The sequence below is a fragment of the Rhinoderma darwinii genome (assembly GCF_050947455.1).
Source record: "Rhinoderma darwinii isolate aRhiDar2 chromosome 1 unlocalized genomic scaffold, aRhiDar2.hap1 SUPER_1_unloc_17, whole genome shotgun sequence".
NCBI classification, from domain to species: domain Eukaryota; kingdom Metazoa; phylum Chordata; class Amphibia; order Anura; family Rhinodermatidae; genus Rhinoderma; species Rhinoderma darwinii.
This window is the reverse complement of record NW_027461653.1, coordinates 41,744-65,000: the sequence shown is the minus strand read 5'-3', so window position 1 is coordinate 65,000 and position 23,257 is coordinate 41,744. Positions and strand designations below refer to the sequence as shown.

At 43.0% G+C, this 23,257-nt stretch overlaps 13 non-coding genes across 13 annotated transcripts; all 13 read left to right on the top strand.

The window, feature by feature from the left end:
- The first annotated feature begins 309 nt into the window (after positions 1-309).
- TRNAS-UGA (transfer RNA serine (anticodon UGA)) lies at positions 310-391 on the top strand. Its single transcript has one exon. It is a non-coding gene; the product is annotated as a tRNA-Ser (tRNA).
- Positions 392-1,620: 1,229 nt separating this feature from the next.
- Positions 1,621-1,702, top strand: TRNAS-UGA (transfer RNA serine (anticodon UGA)). Its single transcript has one exon. It is a non-coding gene; the product is annotated as a tRNA-Ser (tRNA).
- Positions 1,703-2,930: 1,228 nt separating this feature from the next.
- Positions 2,931-3,012, top strand: TRNAS-UGA (transfer RNA serine (anticodon UGA)). The gene has a single exon. It is a non-coding gene; the product is annotated as a tRNA-Ser (tRNA).
- A 1,228-nt stretch (positions 3,013-4,240) lies between these two features.
- TRNAS-UGA (transfer RNA serine (anticodon UGA)) lies at positions 4,241-4,322 on the top strand. Its single transcript has one exon. It is a non-coding gene; the product is annotated as a tRNA-Ser (tRNA).
- Positions 4,323-5,550: 1,228 nt separating this feature from the next.
- Positions 5,551-5,632, top strand: TRNAS-UGA (transfer RNA serine (anticodon UGA)). Its single transcript has one exon. It is a non-coding gene; the product is annotated as a tRNA-Ser (tRNA).
- A 2,537-nt stretch (positions 5,633-8,169) lies between these two features.
- On the top strand, positions 8,170-8,251 carry TRNAS-UGA (transfer RNA serine (anticodon UGA)). The gene has a single exon. It is a non-coding gene; the product is annotated as a tRNA-Ser (tRNA).
- A 1,228-nt stretch (positions 8,252-9,479) lies between these two features.
- Positions 9,480-9,561, top strand: TRNAS-UGA (transfer RNA serine (anticodon UGA)). Its single transcript has one exon. It is a non-coding gene; the product is annotated as a tRNA-Ser (tRNA).
- A 2,537-nt stretch (positions 9,562-12,098) lies between these two features.
- TRNAS-UGA (transfer RNA serine (anticodon UGA)) lies at positions 12,099-12,180 on the top strand. Its single transcript has one exon. It is a non-coding gene; the product is annotated as a tRNA-Ser (tRNA).
- A 2,537-nt stretch (positions 12,181-14,717) lies between these two features.
- On the top strand, positions 14,718-14,799 carry TRNAS-UGA (transfer RNA serine (anticodon UGA)). The gene has a single exon. It is a non-coding gene; the product is annotated as a tRNA-Ser (tRNA).
- Positions 14,800-16,027: 1,228 nt separating this feature from the next.
- TRNAS-UGA (transfer RNA serine (anticodon UGA)) lies at positions 16,028-16,109 on the top strand. The gene has a single exon. It is a non-coding gene; the product is annotated as a tRNA-Ser (tRNA).
- Positions 16,110-17,337: 1,228 nt separating this feature from the next.
- TRNAS-UGA (transfer RNA serine (anticodon UGA)) lies at positions 17,338-17,419 on the top strand. Its single transcript has one exon. It is a non-coding gene; the product is annotated as a tRNA-Ser (tRNA).
- Positions 17,420-18,647: 1,228 nt separating this feature from the next.
- TRNAS-UGA (transfer RNA serine (anticodon UGA)) lies at positions 18,648-18,729 on the top strand. Its single transcript has one exon. It is a non-coding gene; the product is annotated as a tRNA-Ser (tRNA).
- Positions 18,730-19,957: 1,228 nt separating this feature from the next.
- On the top strand, positions 19,958-20,039 carry TRNAS-UGA (transfer RNA serine (anticodon UGA)). The gene has a single exon. It is a non-coding gene; the product is annotated as a tRNA-Ser (tRNA).
- The last annotated feature ends 3,218 nt before the right edge of the window (positions 20,040-23,257 follow it).

Below are 23,257 nucleotides of genomic sequence, written 5' to 3'. Positions count from 1 at the left end.
GAAAGTTGCTCTACCAGTCCCAACTTTATCTGAGGTCCCAGCAGCTAATCTGTCCCGTGCTGACTTCCTGCGCATTTAAAAGGAGGCAAAGGAGGCTATTGTCAAAGCTGAAAGTCGCTTCAAGACAAACGCAGACAAAAGATGCAGAATTCCTCCTTACTTTTGTCCTGTAGACAAAGTCTGGCTGTTTTGTTAGCACCCAAAGTCTGGCTGTCTTTTTATGCCTTTAGTTTCGACAGCAGCAACCGCTGCGCTTCCAATGATAAACTTACTGAGCTCAGCAGGGTCTTGTGGCACAGTTCTTTATCTGTAGTCGTGGCCGAGTGGTTAAGGCGATGGACTTGAAATCCATTGGGGTCTCCCCGCGCAGGTTCAAATCCTGCCGACTACGTCTTGACTTTTCTACCTCCATGAAGCGATAAAAATAAGGTAATATGCTTGCGCTAGGTAACAAAAAAGTTTAATTGCAGTCATATTGCGATTATGCCATACTCCACTGCTCTGTCACTAATCAGATGCCGGACCCTATATTTAAAGAGTCTCTGTCACCAGTTTATTAATTCCCTATTTCCTAACTAATCTAAAAGGTGCTTTGCTGCTGATAATTACAGTGTGGTTTGTTTATTTAAAAAAAACTTGTATCTTTTGCAAAGTTATGATCATTTTTCTAAATATGCTAATGTGGCTCTAATTGCCAAATAGGAGGTGACTCTTTCTTTTCACTCTGGGCAGTGCAATGTTTTCTGTATGACGCTGTCCAACCACCATACAGCTTCTCCCCCTTCCCGACCCAGCAAAACACAACATGATCATATAAAATACAGCTTCTATAACCACTTGTGTGTTTAACTGATGATATCTCGGGTTGTCGCACAGCTAGAACTGCGATCCTGGTGTCATATGAAAGACTAGAATCTCCTCTTTTATATGCCACCAGAACCACTGTTCAAGGTCGTCCCCAGACCGAGATATGGCTGTTTGAATTGATCCCCCTTCCCTCCAGCTTTACTCATTTATACTGTGAAGCAACTTCATGCCGATTGGACATTGTCAGAGGCTGTGAGATGGCTCCACCTCAGGAGAATCGCTGGTGTTGCCTCCCAGTTGTCTAATAAAGGCTCCTTTCCATATTTAGAAAAAAAGCTCATAACTTTTAATAAACCAGGTATTAGAAAACGTCCTCAGAAAATTCATTTCTCCCTTGCAAGATGATTGGACTAATCTCCTTCCGTGGCCAGAATTTGCCTATAAGAATTATACTGGGGAATCGACGCAATCTTCTCCTTTCTTTCTGGTCTATTGGCAACATCCGAAAGTTGCTCTACCAGTCCCAACTTTATCTGAGGTCCCAGCAGCTAATCTGTCCCGTGCTGACTTCCTGCGCATTTAAAAGGAGGCAAAGGAGGCTATTGTCAAAGCTGAAAGTCGCTTCAAGACAAACGCAGACAAAAGATGCAGAATTCCTCCTTACTTTTGTCCTGTAGACAAAGTCTGGCTGTTTTGTTAGCACCCAAAGTCTGGCTGTCTTTTTATGCCTTTAGTTTCGACAGCAGCAACCGCTGCGCTTCCAATGATAAACTTACTGAGCTCAGCAGGGTCTTGTGGCACAGTTCTTTATCTGTAGTCGTGGCCGAGTGGTTAAGGCGATGGACTTGAAATCCATTGGGGTCTCCCCGCGCAGGTTCAAATCCTGCCGACTACGTCTTGAATTTTCTGCCTCCATGAAGCGATAAAAATAAGGTAATATGCTTGCGCTAGGTAACAAAAAAGTTTAATTGCAGTCATATCGCGATTATGCCATACTCCACTGCTCTGTCACTAATCAGATGCCGGACCCTACATTTTAAGAGTCTCTGTCACCAGTTTATTAATTCCCTATTTCCTAACTAATCTAAAAGGCGCTTTGCTGCTGATAATTACAGTGTGGTTTGTTTATTTAAAAAAACTTGTATCTTTTGCAAAGTTATGATCATTTTTCTAAATATGCTAATGTGGCTCTAATTGCCAAATAGGAGGTGACTCTTTCTTTTCACTCTGGGCAGTGCAATGTTTTCTGTATGACGCTGTCCAACCACCATACAGCTTCTCCCCCTTCCCGACCCAGCAAAACACAACATGATCATATAAAATACAGCTTCTATAACCACTTGTGTGTTTAACTGATGATATCTCGGGTTGTCGCACAGCTAGAACTGCGATCCTGGTGTCATATGAAAGACTAGAATCTCCTCTTTCATATGCCACCAGAACCACTGTTCCAGGTCGTCCCCAGACCGAGATATGGCTGTTTGAATTGATCCCCCTTCCCTCCAGCTTTACTCATTTATACTGTGAAGCAACTTCATGCCGATTGGACATTGTCAGAGGCTGTGAGATGGCTCCACCTCAGGAGAATCGCTGGTGTTGCCTCCCAGTTGTCTAATAAAGGCTCCTTTCCATATTTAGAAAAAAAGCTCATAACTTTTAATAAACCAGGTATTAGAAAACGTCCTCAGAAAATTCATTTCTCCCTTGCAAGATGATTGGACTAATCTCCTTCCGTGGCCAGAATTTGCCTATAAGAATTATACTGGGGAATCGACGCAATCTTCTCCTTTCTTTCTGGTCTATTGGCAACATCCGAAAGTTGCTCTACCAGTCCCAACTTTATCTGAGGTCCCAGCAGCTAATCTGTCCCGTGCTGACTTCCTGCGCATTTAAAAGGAGGCAAAGGAGGCTATTGTCAAAGCTGAAAGTCGCTTCAAGACAAACGCAGACAAAAGATGCAGAATTCCTCCTTACTTTTGTCCTGTAGACAAAGTCTGGCTGTTTTGTTAGCACCCAAAGTCTGGCTGTCTTTTTATGCCTTTAGTTTCGACAGCAGCAACCGCTGCGCTTCCAATGATAAATTTACTGAGCTCAGCAGGGTCTTGTGGCACAGTTCTTTATCTGTAGTCGTGGCCGAGTGGTTAAGGCGATGGCCTTGAAATCCATTGGGGTCTCCCCGCGCAGGTTCAAATCCTGCCGACTACGTCTTGAATTCTCTGCCTCCATGAAGCGATAAAAATAAGGTAATATGCTTGCGCTAGGTAACAAAAAAGTTTAATTGCAGTCATATCGCGATTATGCCATACTCCACTGCTCTGTCACTAATCAGATGCCGGACCCTACATTTTAAGAGTCTCTGTCACCAGTTTATTAATTCCCTATTTCCTAACTAATCTAAAAGGCGCTTTGCTGCTGATAATTACAGTGTGGTTTGTTTATTTTAAAAAACTTGTATCTTTTGCAAAGTTATGATCATTTTTCTAAATATGCTAATGTGGCTCTAATTGCCAAATAGGAGGTGACTCTTTCTTTTCACTCTGGGCAGTGCAATGTTTTCTGTATGACGCTGTCCAACCACCATACAGCTTCTCCCCCTTCCCGACCCAGCAAAACACAACATGATCATATAAAATACAGCTTCTATAACCACTTGTGTGTTTAACTGATGATATCTCGGGTTGTCGCACAGCTAGAACTGCGATCCTGGTGTCATATGAAAGACTAGAATCTCCTCTTTCATATGCCACCAGAACCACTGTTCAAGGTCGTCCCCAGACCGAGATATGGCTGTTTGAATTGATCCCCCTTCCCTCCAGCTTTACTCATTTATACTGTGAAGCAACTTCATGCCGATTGGACATTGTCAGAGGCTGTGAGATGGCTCCACCTCAGGAGAATCGCTGGTGTTGCCTCCCAGTTGTCTAATAAAGGCTCCTTTCCATATTTAGAAAAAAAGCTCATAACTTTTAATAAACCAGGTATTAGAAAACGTCCTCAGAAAATTCATTTCTCCCTTGCAAGATGATTGGACTAATCTCCTTCCGTGGCCAGAATTTGCCTATAAGAATTATACTGGGGAATCGACGCAATCTTCTCCTTTCTTTCTGGTCTATTGGCAACATCCGAAAGTTGCTCTACCAGTCCCAACTTTATCTGAGGTCCCAGCAGCTAATCTGTCCCGTGCTGACTTCCTGCGCATTTAAAAGGAGGCAAAGGAGGCTATTGTCAAAGCTGAAAGTCGCTTCAAGACAAACGCAGACAAAAGATGCAGAATTCCTCCTTACTTTTGTCCTGTAGACAAAGTCTGGCTGTTTTGTTAGCACCCAAAGTCTGGCTGTCTTTTTATGCCTTTAGTTTCGACAGCAGCAACCGCTGCGCTTCCAATGATAAATTTACTGAGCTCAGCAGGGTCTTGTGGCACAGTTCTTTATCTGTAGTCGTGGCCGAGTGGTTAAGGCGATGGCCTTGAAATCCATTGGGGTCTCCCCGCGCAGGTTCAAATCCTGCCGACTACGTCTTGAATTCTCTGCCTCCATGAAGCGATAAAAATAAGGTAATATGCTTGCGCTAGGTAACAAAAAAGTTTAATTGCAGTCATATCGCGATTATGCCATACTCCACTGCTCTGTCACTAATCAGATGCCGGACCCTACATTTTAAGAGTCTCTGTCACCAGTTTATTAATTCCCTATTTCCTAACTAATCTAAAAGGCGCTTTGCTGCTGATAATTACAGTGTGGTTTGTTTATTTTAAAAAACTTGTATCTTTTGCAAAGTTATGATCATTTTTCTAAATATGCTAATGTGGCTCTAATTGCCAAATAGGAGGTGACTCTTTCTTTTCACTCTGGGCAGTGCAATGTTTTCTGTATGACGCTGTCCAACCACCATACAGCTTCTCCCCCTTCCCGACCCAGCAAAACACAACATGATCATATAAAATACAGCTTCTATAACCACTTGTGTGTTTAACTGATGATATCTCGGGTTGTCGCACAGCTAGAACTGCGATCCTGGTGTCATATGAAAGACTAGAATCTCCTCTTTCATATGCCACCAGAACCACTGTTCAAGGTCGTCCCCAGACCGAGATATGGCTGTTTGAATTGATCCCCCTTCCCTCCAGCTTTACTCATTTATACTGTGAAGCAACTTCATGCCGATTGGACATTGTCAGAGGCTGTGAGATGGCTCCACCTCAGGAGAATCGCTGGTGTTGCCTCCCAGTTGTCTAATAAAGGCTCCTTTCCATATTTAGAAAAAAAGCTCATAACTTTTAATAAACCAGGTATTAGAAAACGTCCTCAGAAAATTCATTTCTCCCTTGCAAGATGATTGGACTAATCTCCTTCCGTGGCCAGAATTTGCCTATAAGAATTATACTGGGGAATCGACGCAATCTTCTCCTTTCTTTCTGGTCTATTGGCAACATCCGAAAGTTGCTCTACCAGTCCCAACTTTATCTGAGGTCCCAGCAGCTAATCTGTCCCGTGCTGACTTCCTGCGCATTTAAAAGGAGGCAAAGGAGGCTATTGTCAAAGCTGAAAGTCGCTTCAAGACAAACGCAGACAAAAGATGCAGAATTCCTCCTTACTTTTGTCCTGTAGACAAAGTCTGGCTGTTTTGTTAGCACCCAAAGTCTGGCTGTCTTTTTATGCCTTTAGTTTAGACAGCAGCAACCGCTGCGCTTCCAATGATAAACTTACTGAGCTCAGCAGGGTCTTGTGGCACAGTTCTTTATCTGTAGTCGTGGCCGAGTGGTTAAGGCGATGGACTTGAAATCCATTGGGGTCTCCCCGCGCAGGTTCAAATCCTGCCGACTACGTCTTGAATTTTCTGCCTCCATGAAGCGATAAAAATAAGGTAATATGCTTGCGCTAGGTAACAAAAAAGTTTAATTGCAGTCATATCGCGATTATGCCATACTCCACTGCTCTGTCACTAATCAGATGCCGGACCCTACATTTTAAGAGTCTCTGTCACCAGTTTATTAATTCCCTATTTCCTAACTAATCTAAAAGGCGCTTTGCTGCTGATAATTACAGTGTGGTTTGTTTATTTAAAAAAACTTGTATCTTTTGCAAAGTTATGATCATTTTTCTAAATATGCTAATGTGGCTCTAATTGCCAAATAGGAGGTGACTCTTTCTTTTCACTCTGGGCAGTGCAATGTTTTCTGTATGACGCTGTCCAACCACCATACAGCTTCTCCCCCTTCCCGACCCAGCAAAACACAACATGATCATATAAAATACAGCTTCTATAACCACTTGTGTGTTTAACTGATGATATCTCGGGTTGTCGCACAGCTAGAACTGCGATCCTGGTGTCATATGAAAGACTAGAATCTCCTCTTTCATATGCCACCAGAACCACTGTTTTAGGTCGTCCCCAGACCGAGATATGGCTGTTTGAATTGATCCCCCTTCCCTCCAGCTTTAGTCATTTACACTGTGAAGCAACTTCATGCCGATTGGACAGTGTCAGAGGCTGTGAGATGGCTCCACCTCAGGAGAATCGCTGGTGTTGCCTCCCAGTTGTCTAATAAAGGCTCCTTTCCATATTTAGAAAAAAAGCTCATAACTTTTAATAAACCAGGTATTAGAAAACGTCCTCGGAAAATTCATTTCTCCCTTGCAAGATGATTGGACTAATCTCCTTCCGTGGCCAGAATTTGCCTATAAGAATTATACTGGGGAATCGACGCAATCTTCTCCTTTCTTTCTGGTCTATTGGCAACATCCGAAAGTTGCTCTACCAGTCCCAACTTTATCTGAGGTCCCAGCAGCTAATCTGTCCCGTGCTGACTTCCTGCGCATTTAAAAGGAGGCAAAGGAGGCTATTGTCAAGCTGAAAGTCGCTTCAAGACAAACGCAGACGAAAGATGCAGAATTCCTCCTTACTTTTGTCCTTGAGACAAAGTCTGGCTGTTTTGTAAGCACCCAAAGTCTGGCTGTCTTTTTATGCCTTTAGTTTCGACAGCAGCAACCGCTGCGCTTCCAATGATAAACTTACTGAGCTCAGCAGGGTCTTGTGGCACAGTTCTTTATCTGTAGTCGTGGCTGAGTGGTTAAGGCGATTGACTTGAAATCCATTGGGGTCTCCCCGCGCAGGTTCAAATCCTGCCGACTACGTCTTGAATTTTCTACCTCCATGAAGCGATAAAAATAAGGTAATATGCTTGCGCTAGGTAACAAAAAAGTTTAATTGCAGTCATATTGCGATTATGCCATACTCCACTGCTCTGTCACTAATCAGATGCCGGACCCTACATTTTAAGAGTCTCTGTCACCAGTTTATTAATTCCCTATTTCCTAACTAATCTAAAAGGCGCTTTGCTGCTGATAATTACAGTGTGGTTTGTTTATTTAAAAAAACTTGTATCTTTTGCAAAGTTATGATCATTTTTCTAAATATGCTAATGTGGCTCTAATTGCCAAATAGGAGGTGACTCTTTCTTTTCACTCTGGGCAGTGCAATGTTTTCTGTATGACGCTGTCCAACCACCATACAGCTTCTCCCCCTTCCCGACCCAGCAAAACACAACATGATCATATAAAATACAGCTTCTATAACCACTTGTGTGTTTAACTGATGATATCTCGGGTTGTCGCACAGCTAGAACTGCGATCCTGGTGTCATATGAAAGACTAGAATCTCCTCTTTCATATGCCACCAGAACCACTGTTCCAGGTCGTCCCCAGACCGAGATATGGCTGTTTGAATTGATCCCCCTTCCCTCCAGCTTTACTCATTTATACTGTGAAGCAACTTCATGCCGATTGGACATTGTCAGAGGTTGTGAGATGGCTCCACCTCAGGAGAATCGCTGGTGTTGCCTCCCAGTTGTCTAATAAAGGCTCCTTTCCATATTTAGAAAAAAAGCTCATAACTTTTAATAAACCAGGTATTAGAAAACGTCCTCAGAAAATTCATTTCTCCCTTGCAAGATGATTGGACTAATCTCCTTCCGTGGCCAGAATTTGCCTATAAGAATTATACTGGGGAATCGACGCAATCTTCTCCTTTCTTTCTGGTCTATTGGCAACATCCGAAAGTTGCTCTACCAGTCCCAACTTTATCTGAGGTCCCAGCAGCTAATCTGTCCCGTGCTGACTTCCTGCGCATTTAAAAGGAGGCAAAGGAGGCTATTGTCAAAGCTGAAAGTCGCTTCAAGACAAACGCAGACAAAAGATGCAGAATTCCTCCTTACTTTTGTCCTGTAGACAAAGTCTGGCTGTTTTGTTAGCACCCAAAGTCTGGCTGTCTTTTTATGCCTTTAGTTTCGACAGCAGCAACCGCTGCGCTTCCAATGATAAACTTACTGAGCTCAGCAGGGTCTTGTGGCACAGTTCTTTATCTGTAGTCGTGGCCGAGTGGTTAAGGCAATGGACTTGAAATCCATTGGGGTCTCCCCGCGCAGGTTCAAATCCTGCCGACTACGTCTTGAATTTTCTGCCTCCATGAAGCGATAAAAATAAGGTAATATGCTTGCGCTAGGTAACAAAAAAGTTTAATTGCAGTCATATCGCGATTATGCCATACTCCACTGCTCTGTCACTAATCAGATGCCGGACCCTACATTTTAAGAGTCTCTGTCACCAGTTTATTAATTCCCTATTTCCTAACTAATCTAAAAGGCGCTTTGCTGCTGATAATTACAGTGTGGTTTGTTTATTTAAAAAAACTTGTATCTTTTGCAAAGTTATGATCATTTTTCTAAATATGCTAATGTGGCTCTAATTGCCAAATAGGAGGTGACTCTTTCTTTTCACTCTGGGCAGTGCAATGTTTTCTGTATGACGCTGTCCAACCACCATACAGCTTCTCCCCCTTCCCGACCCAGCAAAACACAACATGATCATATAAAATACAGCTTCTATAACCACTTGTGTGTTTAACTGATGATATCTCGGGTTGTCGCACAGCTAGAACTGCGATCCTGGTGTCATATGAAAGACTAGAATCTCCTCTTTCATATGCCACCAGAACCACTGTTCCAGGTCGTCCCCAGACCGAGATATGGCTGTTTGAATTGATCCCCCTTCCCTCCAGCTTTACTCATTTATACTGTGAAGCAACTTCATGCCGATTGGACATTGTCAGAGGCTGTGAGATGGCTCCACCTCAGGAGAATCGCTGGTGTTGCCTCCCAGTTGTCTAATAAAGGCTCCTTTCCACATTTAGAAAAAAAGCTCATAACTTTTAATAAACCAGGTATTAGAAAACGTCCTCAGAAAATTCATTTCTCCCTTGCAAGATGATTGGACTAATCTCCTTCCGTGGCCAGAATTTGCCTATAAGAATTATACTGGGGAATCGACGCAATCTTCTCCTTTCTTTCTGGTCTATTGGCAACATCCGAAAGTTGCTCTACCAGTCCCAACTTTATCTGAGGTCCCAGCAGCTAATCTGTCCCGTGCTGACTTCCTGCGCATTTAAAAGGAGGCAAAGGAGGCTATTGTCAAAGCTGAAAGTCGCTTCAAGACAAACGCAGACAAAAGATGCAGAATTCCTCCTTACTTTTGTCCTGTAGACAAAGTCTGGCTGTTTTGTTAGCACCCAAAGTCTGGCTGTCTTTTTATGCCTTTAGTTTCGACAGCAGCAACCGCTGCGCTTCCAATGATAAATTTACTGAGCTCAGCAGGGTCTTGTGGCACAGTTCTTTATCTGTAGTCGTGGCCGAGTGGTTAAGGCGATGGCCTTGAAATCCATTGGGGTCTCCCCGCGCAGGTTCAAATCCTGCCGACTACGTCTTGAATTCTCTGCCTCCATGAAGCGATAAAAATAAGGTAATATGCTTGCGCTAGGTAACAAAAAAGTTTAATTGCAGTCATATCGCGATTATGCCATACTCCACTGCTCTGTCACTAATCAGATGCCGGACCCTACATTTTAAGAGTCTCTGTCACCAGTTTATTAATTCCCTATTTCCTAACTAATCTAAAAGGCGCTTTGCTGCTGATAATTACAGTGTGGTTTGTTTATTTTAAAAAACTTGTATCTTTTGCAAAGTTATGATCATTTTTCTAAATATGCTAATGTGGCTCTAATTGCCAAATAGGAGGTGACTCTTTCTTTTCACTCTGGGCAGTGCAATGTTTTCTGTATGACGCTGTCCAACCACCATACAGCTTCTCCCCCTTCCCGACCCAGCAAAACACAACATGATCATATAAAATACAGCTTCTATAACCACTTGTGTGTTTAACTGATGATATCTCGGGTTGTCGCACAGCTAGAACTGCGATCCTGGTGTCATATGAAAGACTAGAATCTCCTCTTTCATATGCCACCAGAACCACTGTTCAAGGTCGTCCCCAGACCGAGATATGGCTGTTTGAATTGATCCCCCTTCCCTCCAGCTTTACTCATTTATACTGTGAAGCAACTTCATGCCGATTGGACATTGTCAGAGGCTGTGAGATGGCTCCACCTCAGGAGAATCGCTGGTGTTGCCTCCCAGTTGTCTAATAAAGGCTCCTTTCCATATTTAGAAAAAAAGCTCATAACTTTTAATAAACCAGGTATTAGAAAACGTCCTCAGAAAATTCATTTCTCCCTTGCAAGATGATTGGACTAATCTCCTTCCGTGGCCAGAATTTGCCTATAAGAATTATACTGGGGAATCGACGCAATCTTCTCCTTTCTTTCTGGTCTATTGGCAACATCCGAAAGTTGCTCTACCAGTCCCAACTTTATCTGAGGTCCCAGCAGCTAATCTGTCCCGTGCTGACTTCCTGCGCATTTAAAAGGAGGCAAAGGAGGCTATTGTCAAAGCTGAAAGTCGCTTCAAGACAAACGCAGACAAAAGATGCAGAATTCCTCCTTACTTTTGTCCTGTAGACAAAGTCTGGCTGTTTTGTTAGCACCCAAAGTCTGGCTGTCTTTTTATGCCTTTAGTTTCGACAGCAGCAACCGCTGCGCTTCCAATGATAAATTTACTGAGCTCAGCAGGGTCTTGTGGCACAGTTCTTTATCTGTAGTCGTGGCCGAGTGGTTAAGGCGATGGCCTTGAAATCCATTGGGGTCTCCCCGCGCAGGTTCAAATCCTGCCGACTTCGTCTTGAATTCTCTGCCTCCATGAAGCGATAAAAATAAGGTAATATGCTTGCGCTAGGTAACAAAAAAGTTTAATTGCAGTCATATCACGATTATGCCATACTCCACTGCTCTGTCACTAATCAGATGCCGGACCCTACATTTTAAGAGTCTCTGTCACCAGTTTATTAATTCCCTATTTCCTAACTAATCTAAAAGGCGCTTTGCTGCTGATAATTACAGTGTGGTTTGTTTATTTTAAAAAACTTGTATCTTTTGCAAAGTTATGATCATTTTTCTAAATATGCTAATGTGGCTCTAATTGCCAAATAGGAGGTGACTCTTTCTTTTCACTCTGGGCAGTGCAATGTTTTCTGTATGACGCTGTCCAACCACCATACAGCTTCTCCCCCTTCCCGACCCAGCAAAACACAACATGATCATATAAAATACAGCTTCTATAACCACTTGTGTGTTTAACTGATGATATCTCGGGTTGTCGCACAGCTAGAACTGCGATCCTGGTGTCATATGAAAGACTAGAATCTCCTCTTTCATATGCCACCAGAACCACTGTTCAAGGTCGTCCCCAGACCGAGATATGGCTGTTTGAATTGATCCCCCTTCCCTCCAGCTTTACTCATTTATACTGTGAAGCAACTTCATGCCGATTGGACATTGTCAGAGGCTGTGAGATGGCTCCACCTCAGGAGAATCGCTGGTGTTGCCTCCCAGTTGTCTAATAAAGGCTCCTTTCCATATTTAGAAAAAAGCTCATAACTTTTAATAAACCAGGTATTAGAAAACGTCCTCAGAAAATTCATTTCTCCCTTGCAAGATGATTGGACTAATCTCCTTCCGTGGCCAGAATTTGCCTATAAGAATTATACTGGGGAATCGACGCAATCTTCTCCTTTCTTTCTGGTCTATTGGCAACATCCGAAAGTTGCTCTACCAGTCCCAACTTTATCTGAGGTCCCAGCAGCTAATCTGTCCCGTGCTGACTTCCTGCGCATTTAAAAGGAGGCAAAGGAGGCTATTGTCAAAGCTGAAAGTCGCTTCAAGACAAACGCAGACAAAAGATGCAGAATTCCTCCTTACTTTTGTCCTGTAGACAAAGTCTGGCTGTTTTGTTAGCACCCAAAGTCTGGCTGTCTTTTTATGCCTTTAGTTTAGACAGCAGCAACCGCTGCGCTTCCAATGATAAACTTACTGAGCTCAGCAGGGTCTTGTGGCACAGTTCTTTATCTGTAGTCGTGGCCGAGTGGTTAAGGCGATGGACTTGAAATCCATTGGGGTCTCCCCGCGCAGGTTCAAATCCTGCCGACTACGTCTTGAATTTTCTGCCTCCATGAAGCGATAAAAATAAAGTAATATGCTTGCGCTAGGTAACAAAAAAGTTTAATTGCAGTCATATCGCGATTATGCCATACTCCACTGCTCTGTCACTAATCAGATGCCGGACCCTACATTTTAAGAGTCTCTGTCACCAGTTTATTAATTCCCTATTTCCTAACTAATCTAAAAGGCGCTTTGCTGCTGATAATTACAGTGTGGTTTGTTTATTTAAAAAAACTTGTATCTTTTGCAAAGTTATGATCATTTTTCTAAATATGCTAATGTGGCTCTAATTGCCAAATAGGAGGTGACTCTTTCTTTTCACTCTGGGCAGTGCAATGTTTTCTGTATGACGCTGTCCAACCACCATACAGCTTCTCCCCCTTCCCGACCCAGCAAAACACAACATGATCATATAAAATACAGCTTCTATAACCACTTGTGTGTTTAACTGATGATATCTCGGGTTGTCGCACAGCTAGAACTGCGATCCTGGTGTCATATGAAAGACTAGAATCTCCTCTTTCATATGCCACCAGAACCACTGTTTTAGGTCGTCCCCAGACCGAGATATGGCTGTTTGAATTGATCCCCCTTCCCTCCAGCTTTAGTCATTTACACTGTGAAGCAACTTCATGCCGATTGGACAGTGTCAGAGGCTGTGAGATGGCTCCACCTCAGGAGAATCGCTGGTGTTGCCTCCCAGTTGTCTAATAAAGGCTCCTTTCCATATTTAGAAAAAAAGCTCATAACTTTTAATAAACCAGGTATTAGAAAACGTCCTCGGAAAATTCATTTCTCCCTTGCAAGATGATTGGACTAATCTCCTTCCGTGGCCAGAATTTGCCTATAAGAATTATACTGGGGAATCGACGCAATCTTCTCCTTTCTTTCTGGTCTATTGGCAACATCCGAAAGTTGCTCTACCAGTCCCAACTTTATCTGAGGTCCCAGCAGCTAATCTGTCCCGTGCTGACTTCCTGCGCATTTAAAAGGAGGCAAAGGAGGCTATTGTCAAGCTGAAAGTCGCTTCAAGACAAACGCAGACGAAAGATGCAGAATTCCTCCTTACTTTTGTCCTTGAGACAAAGTCTGGCTGTTTTGTAAGCACCCAAAGTCTGGCTGTCTTTTTATGCCTTTAGTTTCGACAGCAGCAACCGCTGCGCTTCCAATGATAAACTTACTGAGCTCAGCAGGGTCTTGTGGCACAGTTCTTTATCTGTAGTCGTGGCTGAGTGGTTAAGGCGATTGACTTGAAATCCATTGGGGTCTCCCCGCGCAGGTTCAAATCCTGCCGACTACGTCTTGAATTTTCTACCTCCATGAAGCGATAAAAATAAGGTAATATGCTTGCGCTAGGTAACAAAAAAGTTTAATTGCAGTCATATTGCGATTATGCCATACTCCACTGCTCTGTCACTAATCAGATGCCGGACCCTACATTTTAAGAGTCTCTGTCACCAGTTTATTAATTCCCTATTTCCTAACTAATCTAAAAGGCGCTTTGCTGCTGATAATTACAGTGTGGTTTGTTTATTTAAAAAAACTTGTATCTTTTGCAAAGTTATGATCATTTTTCTAAATATGCTAATGTGGCTCTAATTGCCAAATAGGAGGTGACTCTTTCTTTTCACTCTGGGCAGTGCAATGTTTTCTGTATGACGCTGTCCAACCACCATACAGCTTCTCCCCCTTCCCGACCCAGCAAAACACAACATGATCATATAAAATACAGCTTCTATAACCACTTGTGTGTTTAACTGATGATATCTCGGGTTGTCGCACAGCTAGAACTGCGATCCTGGTGTCATATGAAAGACTAGAATCTCCTCTTTCATATGCCACCAGAACCACTGTTCCAGGTCGTCCCCAGACCGAGATATGGCTGTTTGAATTGATCCCCCTTCCCTCCAGCTTTACTCATTTATACTGTGAAGCAACTTCATGCCGATTGGACATTGTCAGAGGTTGTGAGATGGCTCCACCTCAGGAGAATCGCTGGTGTTGCCTCCCAGTTGTCTAATAAAGGCTCCTTTCCATATTTAGAAAAAAAGCTCATAACTTTTAATAAACCAGGTATTAGAAAACGTCCTCAGAAAATTCATTTCTCCCTTGCAAGATGATTGGACTAATCTCCTTCCGTGGCCAGAATTTGCCTATAAGAATTATACTGGGGAATCGACGCAATCTTCTCCTTTCTTTCTGGTCTATTGGCAACATCCGAAAGTTGCTCTACCAGTCCCAACTTTATCTGAGGTCCCAGCAGCTAATCTGTCCCGTGCTGACTTCCTGCGCATTTAAAAGGAGGCAAAGGAGGCTATTGTCAAAGCTGAAAGTCGCTTCAAGACAAACGCAGACAAAAGATGCAGAATTCCTCCTTACTTTTGTCCTGTAGACAAAGTCTGGCTGTTTTGTTAGCACCCAAAGTCTGGCTGTCTTTTTATGCCTTTAGTTTCGACAGCAGCAACCGCTGCGCTTCCAATGATAAACTTACTGAGCTCAGCAGGGTCTTGTGGCACAGTTCTTTATCTGTAGTCGTGGCCGAGTGGTTAAGGCGATGGACTTGAAATCCATTGGGGTCTCCCCGCGCAGGTTCAAATCCTGCCGACTACGTCTTGAATTTTCTGCCTCCATGAAGCGATAAAAATAAGGTAATATGCTTGCGCTAGGTAACAAAAAAGTTTAATTGCAGTCATATTGCGATTATGCCATACTCCACTGCTCTGTCACTAATCAGATGCCGGACCCTACATTTTAAGAGTCTCTGTCACCAGTTTATTAATTCCCTATTTCCTAACTAATCTAAAAGGCGCTTTGCTGCTGATAATTACAGTGTGGTTTGTTTATTTAAAAAAACTTGTATCTTTTGCAAAGTTATGATCATTTTTCTAAATATGCTAATGTGGCTCTAATTGCCAAATAGGAGGTGACTCTTTCTTTTCACTCTGGGCAGTGCAATGTTTTCTGTATGACGCTGTCCAACCACCATACAGCTTCTCCCCCTTCCCGACCCAGCAAAACACAACATGATCATATAAAATACAGCTTCTATAACCACTTGTGTGTTTAACTGATGATATCTCGGGTTGTCGCACAGCTAGAACTGCGATCCTGGTGTCATATGAAAGACTAGAATCTCCTCTTTCATATGCCACCAGAACCACTGTTCCAGGTCGTCCCCAGACCGAGATATGGCTGTTTGAATTGATCCCCCTTCCCTCCAGCTTTACTCATTTATACTGTGAAGCAACTTCATGCCGATTGGACATTGTCAGAGGCTGTGAGATGGCTCCACCTCAGGAGAATCGCTGGTGTTGCCTCCCAGTTGTCTAATAAAGGCTCCTTTCCATATTTAGAAAAAAAGCTCATAACTTTTAATAAACCAGGTATTAGAAAACGTCCTCAGAAAATTCATTTCTCCCTTGCAAGATGATTGGACTAATCTCCTTCCGTGGCCAGAATTTGCCTATAAGAATTATACTGGGGAATCGACGCAATCTTCTCCTTTCTTTCTGGTCTATTGGCAACATCCGAAAGTTGCTCTACCAGTCCCAACTTTATCTGAGGTCCCAGCAGCTAATCTGTCCCGTGCTGACTTCCTGCGCATTTAAAAGGAGGCAAAGGAGGCTATTGTCAAAGCTGAAAGTCGCTTCAAGACAAACGCAGACAAAAGATGCAGAATTCCTCCTTACTTTTGTCCTGTAGACAAAGTCTGGCTGTTTTGTTAGCACCCAAAGTCTGGCTGTCTTTTTATGCCTTTAGTTTCGACAGCAGCAACCGCTGCGCTTCCAATGATAAACTTACTGAGCTCAGCAGGGTCTTGTGGCACAGTTCTTTATCTGTAGTCGTGGCCGAGTGGTTAAGGCGATGGACTTGAAATCCATTGGGGTCTCCCCGCGCAGGTTCAAATCCTGCCGACTACGTCTTGAATTTTCTGCCTCCATGAAGCGATAAAAATAAGGTAATATGCTTGCGCTAGGTAACAAAAAAGTTTAATTGCAGTCATATCGCGATTATGCCATACTCCACTGCTCTGTCACTAATCAGATGCCGGACCCTACATTTTAAGAGTCTCTGTCACCAGTTTATTAATTCCCTATTTCCTAACTAATCTAAAAGGCGCTTTGCTGCTGATAATTACAGTGTGGTTTGTTTATTTAAAAAAACTTGTATCTTTTGCAAAGTTATGATCATTTTTCTAAATATGCTAATGTGGCTCTAATTGCCAAATAGGAGGTGACTCTTTCTTTTCACTCTGGGCAGTGCAATGTTTTCTGTATGACGCTGTCCAACCACCATACAGCTTCTCCCCCTTCCCGACCCAGCAAAACACAACATGATCATATAAAATACAGCTTCTATAACCACTTGTGTGTTTAACTGATGATATCTCGGGTTGTCGCACAGCTAGAACTGCGATCCTGGTGTCATATGAAAGACTAGAATCTCCTCTTTCATATGCCACCAGAACCACTGTTCCAGGTCGTCCCCAGACCGAGATATGGCTGTTTGAATTGATCCCCCTTCCCTCCAGCTTTACTCATTTATACTGTGAAGCAACTTCATGCCGATTGGACATTGTCAGAGGCTGTGAGATGGCTCCACCTCAGGAGAATCGCTGGTGTTGCCTCCCAGTTGTCTAATAAAGGCTCCTTTCCATATTTAGAAAAAAAGCTCATAACTTTTAATAAACCAGGTATTAGAAAACGTCCTCAGAAAATTCATTTCTCCCTTGCAAGATGATTGGACTAATCTCCTTCCGTGGCCAGAATTTGCCTATAAGAATTATACTGGGGAATCGACGCAATCTTCTCCTTTCTTTCTGGTCTATTGGCAACATCCGAAAGTTGCTCTACCAGTCCCAACTTTATCTGAGGTCCCAGCAGCTAATCTGTCCCGTGCTGACTTCCTGCGCATTTAAAAGGAGGCAAAGGAGGCTATTGTCAAAGCTGAAAGTCGCTTCAAGACAAACGCAGACAAAAGATGCAGAATTCCTCCTTACTTTTGTCCTGTAGACAAAGTCTGGCTGTTTTGTTAGCACCCAAAGTCTGGCTGTCTTTTTATGCCTTTAGTTTCGACAGCAGCAACCGCTGCGCTTCCAATGATAAATTTACTGAGCTCAGCAGGGTCTTGTGGCACAGTTCTTTATCTGTAGTCGTGGCCGAGTGGTTAAGGCGATGGCCTTGAAATCCATTGGGGTCTCCCCGCGCAGGTTCAAATCCTGCCGACTACGTCTTGAATTCTCTGCCTCCATGAAGCGATAAAAATAAGGTAATATGCTTGCGCTAGGTAACAAAAAAGTTTAATTGCAGTCATATCGCGATTATGCCATACTCCACTGCTCTGTCACTAATCAGATGCCGGACCCTACATTTTAAGAGTCTCTGTCACCAGTTTATTAATTCCCTATTTCCTAACTAATCTAAAAGGCGCTTTGCTGCTGATAATTACAGTGTGGTTTGTTTATTTTAAAAAACTTGTATCTTTTGCAAAGTTATGATCATTTTTCTAAATATGCTAATGTGGCTCTAATTGCCAAATAGGAGGTGACTCTTTCTTTTCACTCTGGGCAGTGCAATGTTTTCTGTATGACGCTGTCCAACCACCATACAGCTTCTCCCCCTTCCCGACCCAGCAAAACACAACATGATCATATAAAATACAGCTTCTATAACCACTTGTGTGTTTAACTGATGATATCTCGGGTTGTCGCACAGCTAGAACTGCGATCCTGGTGTCATATGAAAGACTAGAATCTCCTCTTTCATATGCCACCAGAACCACTGTTCAAGGTCGTCCCCAGACCGAGATATGGCTGTTTGAATTGATCCCCCTTCCCTCCAGCTTTACTCATTTATACTGTGAAGCAACTTCATGCCGATTGGACATTGTCAGAGGCTGTGAGATGGCTCCACCTCAGGAGAATCGCTGGTGTTGCCTCCCAGTTGTCTAATAAAGGCTCCTTTCCATATTTAGAAAAAAAGCTCATAACTTTTAATAAACCAGGTATTAGAAAACGTCCTCAGAAAATTCATTTCTCCCTTGCAAGATGATTGGACTAATCTCCTTCCGTGGCCAGAATTTGCCTATAAGAATTATACTGGGGAATCGACGCAATCTTCTCCTTTCTTTCTGGTCTATTGGCAACATCCGAAAGTTGCTCTACCAGTCCCAACTTTATCTGAGGTCCCAGCAGCTAATCTGTCCCGTGCTGACTTCCTGCGCATTTAAAAGGAGGCAAAGGAGGCTATTGTCAAAGCTGAAAGTCGCTTCAAGACAAACGCAGACAAAAGATGCAGAATTCCTCCTTACTTTTGTCCTGTAGACAAAGTCTGGCTGTTTTGTTAGCACCCAAAGTCTGGCTGTCTTTTTATGCCTTTAGTTTCGACAGCAGCAACCGCTGCGCTTCCAATGATAAATTTACTGAGCTCAGCAGGGTCTTGTGGCACAGTTCTTTATCTGTAGTCGTGGCCGAGTGGTTAAGGCGATGGCCTTGAAATCCATTGGGGTCTCCCCGCGCAGGTTCAAATCCTGCCGACTACGTCTTGAATTCTCTGCCTCCATGAAGCGATAAAAATAAGGTAATATGCTTGCGCTAGGTAACAAAAAAGTTTAATTGCAGTCATATCGCGATTATGCCATACTCCACTGCTCTGTCACTAATCAGATGCCGGACCCTACATTTTAAGAGTCTCTGTCACCAGTTTATTAATTCCCTATTTCCTAACTAATCTAAAAGGCGCTTTGCTGCTGATAATTACAGTGTGGTTTCTTTATTTTAAAAAACTTGTATCTTTTGCAAAGTTATGATCATTTTTCTAAATATGCTAATGTGGCTCTAATTGCCAAATAGGAGGTGACTCTTTCTTTTCACTCTGGGCAGTGCAATGTTTTCTGTATGACGCTGTCCAACCACCATACAGCTTCTCCCCCTTCCCGACCCAGCAAAACACAACATGATCATATAAAATACAGCTTCTATAACCACTTGTGTGTTTAACTGATGATATCTCGGGTTGTCGCACAGCTAGAACTGCGATCCTGGTGTCATATGAAAGACTAGAATCTCCTCTTTCATATGCCACCAGAACCACTGTTCAAGGTCGTCCCCAGACCGAGATATGGCTGTTTGAATTGATCCCCCTTCCCTCCAGCTTTACTCATTTATACTGTGAAGCAACTTCATGCCGATTGGACATTGTCAGAGGCTGTGAGATGGCTCCACCTCAGGAGAATCGCTGGTGTTGCCTCCCAGTTGTCTAATAAAGGCTCCTTTCCATATTTAGAAAAAAAGCTCATAACTTTTAATAAACCAGGTATTAGAAAACGTCCTCAGAAAATTCATTTCTCCCTTGCAAGATGATTGGACTAATCTCCTTCCGTGGCCAGAATTTGCCTATAAGAATTATACTGGGGAATCGACGCAATCTTCTCCTTTCTTTCTGGTCTATTGGCAACATCCGAAAGTTGCTCTACCAGTCCCAACTTTATCTGAGGTCCCAGCAGCTAATCTGTCCCGTGCTGACTTCCTGCGCATTTAAAAGGAGGCAAAGGAGGCTATTGTCAAAGCTGAAAGTCGCTTCAAGACAAACGCAGACAAAAGATGCAGAATTCCTCCTTACTTTTGTCCTGTAGACAAAGTCTGGCTGTTTTGTTAGCACCCAAAGTCTGGCTGTCTTTTTATGCCTTTAGTTTAGACAGCAGCAACCGCTGCGCTTCCAATGATAAACTTACTGAGCTCAGCAGGGTCTTGTGGCACAGTTCTTTATCTGTAGTCGTGGCCGAGTGGTTAAGGCGATGGACTTGAAATCCATTGGGGTCTCCCCGCGCAGGTTCAAATCCTGCCGACTACGTCTTGAATTTTCTGCCTCCATGAAGCGATAAAAATAAGGTAATATGCTTGCGCTAGGTAACAAAAAAGTTTAATTGCAGTTATATCGCGATTATGCCATACTCCACTGCTCTGTCACTAATCAGATGCCGGACCCTACATTTTAAGAGTCTCTGTCACCAGTTTATTAATTCCCTATTTCCTAACTAATCTAAAAGGCGCTTTGCTGCTGATAATTACAGTGTGGTTTGTTTATTTAAAAAAACTTGTATCTTTTGCAAAGTTATGATCATTTTTCTAAATATGCTAATGTGGCTCTAATTGCCAAATAGGAGGTGACTCTTTCTTTTCACTCTGGGCAGTGCAATGTTTTCTGTATGACGCTGTCCAACCACCATACAGCTTCTCCCCCTTCCCGACCCAGCAAAACACAACATGATCATATAAAATACAGCTTCTATAACCACTTGTGTGTTTAACTGATGATATCTCGGGTTGTCGCACAGCTAGAACTGCGATCCTGGTGTCATATGAAAGACTAGAATCTCCTCTTTCATATGCCACCAGAACCACTGTTTTAGGTCGTCCCCAGACCGAGATATGGCTGTTTGAATTGATCCCCCTTCCCTCCAGCTTTAGTCATTTACACTGTGAAGCAACTTCATGCCGATTGGACAGTGTCAGAGGCTGTGAGATGGCTCCACCTCAGGAGAATCGCTGGTGTTGCCTCCCAGTTGTCTAATAAAGGCTCCTTTCCATATTTAGAAAAAAAGCTCATAACTTTTAATAAACCAGGTATTAGAAAACGTCCTCGGAAAATTCATTTCTCCCTTGCAAGATGATTGGACTAATCTCCTTCCGTGGCCAGAATTTGCCTATAAGAATTATACTGGGGAATCGACGCAATCTTCTCCTTTCTTTCTGGTCTATTGGCAACATCCGAAAGTTGCTCTACCAGTCCCAACTTTATCTGAGGTCCCAGCAGCTAATCTGTCCCGTGCTGACTTCCTGCGCATTTAAAAGGAGGCAAAGGAGGCTATTGTCAAGCTGAAAGTCGCTTCAAGACAAACGCAGACGAAAGATGCAGAATTCCTCCTTACTTTTGTCCTTGAGACAAAGTCTGGCTGTTTTGTAAGCACCCAAAGTCTGGCTGTCTTTTTATGCCTTTAGTTTCGACAGCAGCAACCGCTGCGCTTCCAATGATAAACTTACTGAGCTCAGCAGGGTCTTGTGGCACAGTTCTTTATCTGTAGTCGTGGCTGAGTGGTTAAGGCGATTGACTTGAAATCCATTGGGGTCTCCCCGCGCAGGTTCAAATCCTGCCGACTACGTCTTGAATTTTCTACCTCCATGAAGCGATAAAAATAAGGTAATATGCTTGCGCTAGGTAACAAAAAAGTTTAATTGCAGTCATATTGCGATTATGCCATACTCCACTGCTCTGTCACTAATCAGATGCCGGACCCTATATTTAAAGAGTCTCTGTCACCAGTTTATTAATTCCCTATTTCCTAACTAATCTAAAAGGTGCTTTGCTTCTGATAATTACAGTGTGGTTTGTTTATTTAAAAAAACTTGTATCTTTTGCAAAGTTATGATCATTTTTCTAAATATGCTAATGTGGCTCTAATTGCCAAATAGGAGGTGACTCTTTCTTTTCACTCTGGGCAGTGCAATGTTTTCTGTATGACGCTGTCCAACCACCATACAGCTTCTCCCCCTTCCCGACCCAGCAAAACACAACATGATCATATAAAATACAGCTTCTATAACCACTTGTGTGTTTAACTGATGATATCTCGGGTTGTCGCACAGCTAGAACTGCGATCCTGGTGTCATATGAAAGACTAGAATCTCCTCTTTCATATGCCACCAGAACCACTGTTCAAGGTCGTCCCCAGACCGAGATATGGCTGTTTGAATTGATCCCCCTTCCCTCCAGCTTTACTCATTTATACTGTGAAGCAACTTCATGCCGATTGGACATTGTCAGAGGCTGTGAGATGGCTCCACCTCAGGAGAATCGCTGGTGTTGCCTCCCAGTTGTCTAATAAAGGCTCCTTTCCATATTTAGAAAAAAAGCTCATAACTTTTAATAAACCAGGTATTAGAAAACGTCCTCAGAAAATTCATTTCTCCCTTGCAAGATGATTGGACTAATCTCCTTCCGTGGCCAGAATTTGCCTATAAGAATTATACTGGGGAATCGACGCAATCTTCTCCTTTCTTTCTGGTCTATTGGCAACATCCGAAAGTTGCTCTACCAGTCCCAACTTTATCTGAGGTCCCAGCAGCTAATCTGTCCCGTGCTGACTTCCTGCGCATTTAAAAGGAGGCAAAGGAGGCTATTGTCAAAGCTGAAAGTCGCTTCAAGACAAACGCAGACAAAAGATGCAGAATTCCTCCTTACTTTTGTCCTGTAGACAAAGTCTGGCTGTTTTGTTAGCACCCAAAGTCTGGCTGTCTTTTTATGCCTTTAGTTTCGACAGCAGCAACCGCTGCGCTTCCAATGATAAACTTACTGAGCTCAGCAGGGTCTTGTGGCACAGTTCTTTATCTGTAGTCGTGGCCGAGTGGTTAATGCGATGGACTTGAAATCCATTGGGGTCTCCCCGCACAGGTTCAAATCCTGCCGACTACGTCTTGAATTTTCTGCCTCCATGAAGCGATAAAAATAAGGTAATATGCTTGCGCTAGGTAACAAAAAAGTTTAATTGCAGTCATATCGCGATTATGCCATACTCCACTGCTCTGTCACTAATCAGATGCCGGACCCTACATTTTAAGAGTCTCTGTCACCAGTTTATTAATTCCCTATTTCCTAACTAATCTAAAAGGCGCTTTGCTGCTGATAATTACAGTGTGGTTTGTTTATTTAAAAAAACTTGTATCTTTTGCAAAGTTATGATCATTTTTCTAAATATGCTAATGTGGCTCTAATTGCCAAATAGGAGGTGACTCTTTCTTTTCACTCTGGGCAGTGCAATGTTTTCTGTATGACGCTGTCCAACCACCATACAGCTTCTCCCCCTTCCCGACCCAGCAAAACACAACATGATCATATAAAATACAGCTTCTATAACCACTTGTGTGTTTAACTGATGATATCTCGGGTTGTCGCACAGCTAGAACTGCGATCCTGGTGTCATATGAAAGACTAGAATCTCCTCTTTCATATGCCACCAGAACCACTGTTTTAGGTCGTCCCCAGACCGAGATATGGCTGTTTGAATTGATCCC